This window comes from Anopheles coustani, chromosome 3 (assembly GCF_943734705.1).
Source record: "Anopheles coustani chromosome 3, idAnoCousDA_361_x.2, whole genome shotgun sequence".
Lineage (NCBI taxonomy): Eukaryota > Metazoa > Arthropoda > Insecta > Diptera > Culicidae > Anopheles > Anopheles coustani.
Genome location: NC_071288.1, coordinates 63,279,943 through 63,287,610, shown reverse-complemented (window position 1 = coordinate 63,287,610; position 7,668 = coordinate 63,279,943). Strand labels below are relative to the sequence as shown.

General features: G+C 38.5%; 1 long non-coding RNA gene across 3 annotated transcripts; it reads left to right on the top strand.

The window, feature by feature from the left end:
• LOC131260238 (uncharacterized) lies at positions 1-5,681 on the top strand. Of its 3 annotated transcripts, XR_009178134.1 has the most exons (9): positions 1-337; positions 401-457; positions 537-702; positions 763-1,030; positions 1,093-1,362; positions 1,428-1,465; positions 4,773-4,961; positions 5,021-5,096; positions 5,165-5,681. It is a non-coding gene; the product is annotated as an uncharacterized LOC131260238 (long non-coding RNA). The 3 variants fall into 3 exon arrangements; XR_009178133.1 differs by having other exon boundaries at positions 1-457; XR_009178132.1 differs by having other exon boundaries at positions 1-457; positions 520-702.
• The last annotated feature ends 1,987 nt before the right edge of the window (positions 5,682-7,668 follow it).

The window sequence follows — 7,668 nt, the reverse complement described above, 5'->3', positions numbered from 1 at the left end:
AGAAAGTACTCCGTTGTGCACGTGCTGGAACAGCACCAAGGATGGTGACAATCGCATTCGTTAGAACAGGATGCATTATTTGAATTTCTGTGGTTTATGTGATAGTTTATTTCGCAGCCTTGCCGTCGTGATCATAACCTAACCAGTAACAGAAGCAGTAACAGTTTGAATAACTTGAAGCATGATTTGATTGTGTGAATAGCAATGAAGCGATCGGTTGCTAACCGGATTTGCAGAGTGGCATTTTTTCGGTGAGTGTGTTGTACAGTAGGCAGTGAGAAAGTTTTCTTGGATATGAACTGGTTCAAAAAGCAAAAATATGGAATCAATGGCTTTCGTAAGAAGAAAAAGAAGAATTGTTTGAATTTGTACGTGGTTTATGCGATATTTTGTTCTGCAGGCTTGCCATTGCCTTGATCATAACCCCGCCAGTGGATAACGCAGTCATGAGGAAAAGGTGAGGATTGTTTTATTGTTGAGAATTTACGGGCAAACATTTTACGTGCTGTATTATTCTAGCAGTACTATATTTTTAGGAACAACATCTGCGCCCGAAACAGTGATAAAATACTTTGTCAAGTGTAACAATTTGAATAACTTGGAACAACGAAAAATGGAATCGAATGGAATGGAACCGATGGAATGTGTATTCATTGCTGGCCGCCTATGAATCGCCAATCAAAGTTGCTGAGATGTTATAAAGTTAGTGTTGTTAAACGTATAACCGTTATCAATTTTGTAATTTGATTTTTTCTATTGCAGTATTGTGATCGGAATTTTGGAAATCATGAAGTTTATGAATCTAACACGTTACATTACATTTGATCTGCCCGCCACATAACCTCAGAATCATGAAAAGTATGGAATCATCGGCATTTATAGGATTGAAAATACGCATTGTTTGCGTATATGTGTTGTTTATCCAATAATTTCATCCGCAACCATGCTGTTGAGATCATAACTTTGCTAATGAATATCGTAACTAAACTATAAATGTACCAAAAACAACAATAAGCCAAGCGGCACATTGGTAAGTGCATGGTATAACTTATTATCATGTAGCAAAGAACTGATAAGTTGTTTTTATTTCAGCTGGAAAGCCATGCAGGGGTTGGACAACGGAAACCCCATTTTGGTAAACGTATCCTTGCAGGACGTGTTTCAAACAGTAAGAAACGATGGATTGTGTTGTCAAGTGAACTGTTAGTTTCGCTAAGAAAAGTTATTTGCTGGAAAGGAGCTAGTAGCATTGGTCGAATTTGAATAACTTGTTTGTTTGGATGGAATTTAAATCATCTGCTTGTATGAATCACAGTAACAACTGAACTATTTGTAAACCGATGAGTGGAGTGATTTGTTAAGGTTAGTATAATTGAATAGTTGATCTTTGTTGTTTTCTAACTTGCGGTATTTTTTACGGGTTTCAGTGTGTCGTTTAAAAGGGATGTCTTCGAAGTGCTGCGCGGTAAGCAAATGTTTTACATTACTCATTTATCAAAATGGTGGCATATTGTTTTAAAACTGGCTCTGACTGACATAAAATCTTTATGTTCAGTAGAGAATTGTTTCGCTCAGATAACTTTAGCTTGAGTTTATTTTGTTATTCAAACAGCTGTTCGCATTACATGAATTTGTGGTTTAGACAGCTGTAAAAACAAATATTTTTTTAATAATTTTATTTTAGCATGCTTGTTGTGTCGTATACTTCTGCTTAATATGTTTAATTGCTACGTTCCGGCAATCAGATAATTGGCACGCTTAAAATATACCAGTTTACGACGAACGATCGGTATAGACGGCAAAAATCCGAGACGGCACACGTGTTCTCGCCAGGATGGTTGGGAAGCGATATGCTTTTCTTTTTGTTCACGCTATCCGCTACTGGATACCGGTAGCTCTTTAGTCTGTCGAGCCCTTTGTTACATGCCGCATTCATTACTTTATTACCAATGACAATTTGCACCAGGAGTAGCACCAGCTTTTTTCTCGAGACGTCCAGCTCCGTTATTCGACGTAATCATCTAGTTTCAAAGGACAGCGAGTTAATTGTTTCGACCTAGCTTTCGAAACTGCCACCCCGGATATCTCGGTAGATGGATCCTATAATGGACATCTCTGTGTGGATGCAACCTATAATTTGGTTTCGAATTGGTTCATGATCCGTCCGGTGATGAACCGAGTGGTCGATACGCTTTAGATGAGCTGAATTTCGATGGAAAACACTTTCTGTGAATTCCGTAGAGATATAGGTTGTGTTTAATTTGTTTTCAAAGTGCAGGTTTTGCATCAATACCTTGTTGCCGGTGCCGATGAGCAATTTTTTGGCTGGTCACCTGGAGTACTCCCAGTCCCGAAACTAATCGATCAGTGGAAAAGATTGGATGTCTCTCAGTGAATAGAACGTTCCGGTCCTGCAAAAATACTAGCAGGCAACGGTTATGCTCTTCTTTGCCAGGGCTAAAAACAAAAATATTGTCGATAAAGAATATCACGCTCCCGCCGGTCAAACATTAGCCTATTGTAAAGATATATTCCTCGATGCGTGATGAAGTTTAAAATAATAGGCACAACGACTTGATACAGTGAGTCCAAAAAGTATTGTTGTCCTGTTTTTGAGAAAGCCAGCGTAATGCGTTAAGATCAGTGGCGTCTCATCCACCTGAGCAACCTGTGCATTGCACTGTCATGAATTTATAAAATGAATCACGAAATTATTTATTTATTTATGGTATTGTAATTTTCACCCGTAATGGTTCAAAATCCACTAAACGCTTTACGTTGCGCTGGGCACTTCTGCTGGTGCACCGCTGCCACAAACGAGCATCTTTAACACGTTGCGTACCAAGCGTTTTAGCACAATTTTTAGTACAATTTTTCTAATTACAATTTCTTTATAATATTTGTTAAACCGATTGTTTTCGAAGGCCAAGCAAAAACTTAGCTATTCAAAATATTTATATAAAATATTACAATAATTTTTATGTTGCATTTTCATTTATGTATAGGTCAAAAACTTTTTTGTACTAAAACTGCCGTCACCCATATTTGGGTGACGCGGTACGCAACGTGTTAATCAAATAAGAACAGTTCTCTTAACCACAGTCTAATAATACCATTCTCATTACGAACGGTCAAGAAGCGCTAGTTTTCTTATTAGCAAGAGTCAAAATCCAGCTGGAAAGCCGATCAGTTTTGTTTACGGGTGGGCACTTCTGGCGGTGCACTAGCCAATCGTATAAGTACACATAAGTTCTCTCGTGCATGTGTTGAATGCGTCGTGTGAAATTGTCGATGTATAGGTGCCTTTCCTGTGCACATGAGATTGTACTCAGGCCGGACTCGAGGTGAGTCTGGCTTGCCAAATAAGAATTTGATTCACAGACATTGACTAACCGCGGATATATTTATCGAGTAGATATTCACGTTCGTGAAGTAAATTTGGAAGAAAATAAAACTTAGGAATAAAATCGTGGAAACAAACACGCAAATACAGCCAACAATTTAAAGCTAATTAAAAAATGTCTAAGCAGGCACGCTGGAGCGGGCAATACTGCTGGTGCACACACTTTCATTCGAAAGATTATTCATGCAATTGTTCTATTTAGCGTGAAATTACCAGTCAATTTGTGCATCGACATTGAGTAGCACATCGTAGATGAGCTGTTAAACTCCTTTTTCAGGTAGAATCATTTAGTAGCAATTAAAGATTGCAGAAATAAATTGATCATTTACGGTTCCTCAAACTATTCATTCACTTTACATCCTGACCAAATTCGTCGTCGTGTGTCGTGTCGGTCTGGTTATAATAAACCACGTGATATGGTTTATCTAAGAAGGTATTACTTTTTTTGAAGGTGCACAACCATCCCATTTTCTCACGAGACGCCATTGGTTAAGATACAATTTTTTTAAGGTATCCTTTTGTTTCAATGACACTTCTTAGTCTTAGCGGTATGGAGTTGACTAAATTTGCCGTGACAGTTGGCGGAATTCTGTCCCATTCTTCTTGCAATGGACCTTTTAACTCATCCTTCTCCGTTTACGAATAGAATCATGTAAGATCTTTCATAGATGTTCGGGTTCATATCTGGACGCTGCGGGAACGAATGGAGTTGTTATGGGACATTGTAAAGAAGCCACAACTCTTGCCGTTCTCTTGTTTTAATATGAATCTTTCTTGAACTCCTAACTTCTCGATTTGTAAAACCAAGGCTTTTTTCAAACTTTTGTTCATTTCCCGACGCATTCTAAACAGAAGGTTCCAATTCAAATTCTAAACAGAAGGTTCATGCGCATCGACGATATTCTTTTAAGAAATGCAATGTGCTGTCGGTCCCAATAACCTGGTTTCCCCACAAAAACGGCTCTGTCGGTTCCTCGGCCATAAAAAAGCGTTTAACGCGTTAATTCTAGGCCTTGGTTTGCTATATTTCATTCAAATTGAAATAATATGTCAATTTCCGATTAGACTTGCTTCTACTGTACTAGCAACTACTATAGTTCAATACTTTACTATCCTAGAATACTTTTTGAGCTAGCAAAATATTATCTTTTTAGTTTTTAATTTGTTTTAAAGATTTTATAATTTTTTAATTTTATCAAACAATGATAGTGCCTTGACCATTGCCACAATCGATGTGACCATTGGTTTTTTTTAGCGCCTACTACACTATTAAACCGGGACCTTCCAACAAATATTCGTCTATACGAATACTTTTTCTACTCACTATAGTTGCATGGATCAAGGAATTTACAAGATGTATTCATTTCAGCTGCAGTGCCATACAGTGTTATCAAACCCATCTTGGAGAAACTATTCATGCACGTGGATGTGTTTCAAACAGTAAGCTACGAAGCTGTGTGTTTGTTTAACTAAGGAAAGCTATAAATAAGAAAAGCAGCTAGCAATAACTGATCAAATTTGAATCATCTGGTTGTTTGAGTAACAAATATTTGTTAAGGTTGGTATGATTGAATAGTTAATCTCTGTCATTGTCTAATTTTGATAATTTTCTTGCAGTTTAAAATTTTGTCGCGGAATGTCCAGCTATAGTGTGCCACAAATATGATCATACAATTTAGGGATATGAAATAAGGTAAATTACTGTTGCTAACAAGTGTCATGTGCTCAGAGGACTAATGCAAGTCTTTATTATCTTTAAAGTGCTACAGCGTAGATTACACAGGGTTTTCCTGTCAGATTTTTTTTTCCATTCCTAATTTAGCAAAAGAGTACTTTAATACTGTTCAGAAAGGATGTCTTCGAAGTGCTGCGCGGTAAGCTAATGTTTTACGTGACTCATCTATCAAAACAGTGATAAATTATTTTTAAACGGGCAAGGTTGTTTAATGTTTCTGCGATGAAGTTTGTTACATTAACTTAATTAATTTCGATGTAAACTTAACATTTACAACATAATCAATAGGTTATTTTGTTTACGAAGATTATTGCTGGTAAATCCATGAATATGTTTTTGTTGGAATCCGTACACTTTACTGTTTAAATGAAAATTGTGTACCGAAGGAGACCCTAAAATATGCTTGAAATACGTCTTCTTGGCATAACGACCTTGTTGGTCATGCCTGCCCATTCAGGGCTTACGAGACTATTACCTTAAGTATACGTAGATAGTCAGTCCTCTCGTACAGGGGAGGGATTCGAACCCACGCTGTCGAGGTGGTGAGCCACGGCGCTCATGTGCCGATTTTCTAACCGATGCTACCGCTCGGCTGTCGCGGACCCTCATTAAAAAATACTTGAAATATATATGACGGATTTATCTTCTGAACACAATATTTCTTTTAAACTTCTTCGTGAAATGTAATTTTTAAAAATTTTAATTGACAAAACTACGATGTCATTTATTGAAAAGTTATGAGTTTGATACTTGTGGATTTATAAATAATACAATTTTATTGGGTAACCGCTTGAGTAGGTTTTCGGAAATAAAATGATTCTTATGATTATGCTCAAGGCTATGCCTGTCCTATGAGCGCTGTGGCTCACCACCTCGACGGCGTGGGTTGGAATCGCAACCGAGACCGGCCCTTCCCCTGTACGAGAGGACTGACTATCCACGTACTCAAAGGGAAAAAAAGTCTTGTAAGCCCTTCATGGGGCAGGCATGGGTCGTTACGCCAAGAAGAAGAAGAAGCTATGCCTGTCCGCCCCCCCCCCCCCTCGTAGGATTTGTCCGTCGTCCTCGGCTAGCTTCTATACAGCGCAAATCTGGGAAGATGCACTTGTTCAGCGTTGAGTTATTCTGTTGATGATGCTTTTTGTATATGAAGTGGTTATTGCAAAACTGTCCCATGTTGATGATGAGAATTAAGATGATAACTCCAGCAAAGAGACTCCCTTGTGTTTCCCGTACATAGGTCTGAATTTTGCTGATGTGACGTAAATTTTCCTTCTTTAATTCTTCGAGATCCTCATCTTCTACTACCGGCTCTAGATTTTTTAACGTTTTTGCGTACAGGCTTTGCATACGTTGCTTTTTTATTCAGTTTTGAATGTCTTCTGAGCTGTGTTGAAGAATGATTGATTCTATACGGTTATCGAACAGTTTGTAATCTCCGCTATTGTTGGGCCGTTTATGGTTCTTTTCTCGCCGCATGCGTCTGTTATTAGGATGCTAGCGTTAGTGTCGGTTAATACGATGCCCTTTTTGATCTTTCTTATGGTCGTTGCATTCCTATTTTTGGTGGTGTGGCACTTTGGTGACTCATGGGTAAGCATGTTGAAGATGCATTCATCGTTTACCGGGGTGGAGTTTTTGCAGATGACACAATTGGCAGGCTGTGCGTAGACTCTGTCATTATAGTTAGTAGCCTGTAATGAGCAAACTGTGTTAAGGTGTTAGTGGGTTAGTTTTGTTAATTTTTGACACGTTTTTATGTATTTTAATATTTTTATTATCTTCGAAAATTAGTGTATTGTCTTTATTTGCGGTGACACCGTAGGTAGTTGGAGTAGGTTATTTCTCTTGAAGAAAGTGGATTTTTATCGAACAACTAATAATAGCGTAAACTGCGATTTACGATGATAAGCCAAAACACGTGTATTCAAGTAATGGACAGAGTTGGTAACAATGCTAAAGTAAAAGAAAGAGAGAAAACGGAAGAGGAATGCCACACACTTGACATTCATTATGTTAAAACCTCATCGCACTATGAACGCATCAGCGGACATAAAAGAAGTTGAACAGTGGGCGTAATGCAGATATTGCTCATCAACACCCCTGCTCAATTTCTGCAAGCCTATAGCTTCCCGTAGACGTACAAATGTACCGGTTGGCAATCCTTTCGTCATCAAGTCTGCCAGCTGCCAATCAGTTGGAATGTAAGACACTTGGATTCGTCCTTCCTGTATCAATTCCCGTATGAACTTGTACGTAATGTAGACATGCTTCAAATGTCGACCATCCATCGGATCGTTTACCACCTTTATGCAAGACTGATTGTCCTCAAAGTGTGTCACTGCTCCTTCCACGACGACTCTCTGATCGTCCAGCAATCGTCGTAGCCAAATGCCTTCACATGCCGTTATACAAAGTGCCATCAACTCGGCCTCTGATGTACCTCTAGACGTTACTGATTCGCCACAGCTAAGACGGTCCTAACTGTATCCAAACGTGCCACCAGAGCATATGTATCCGTATAGTCATA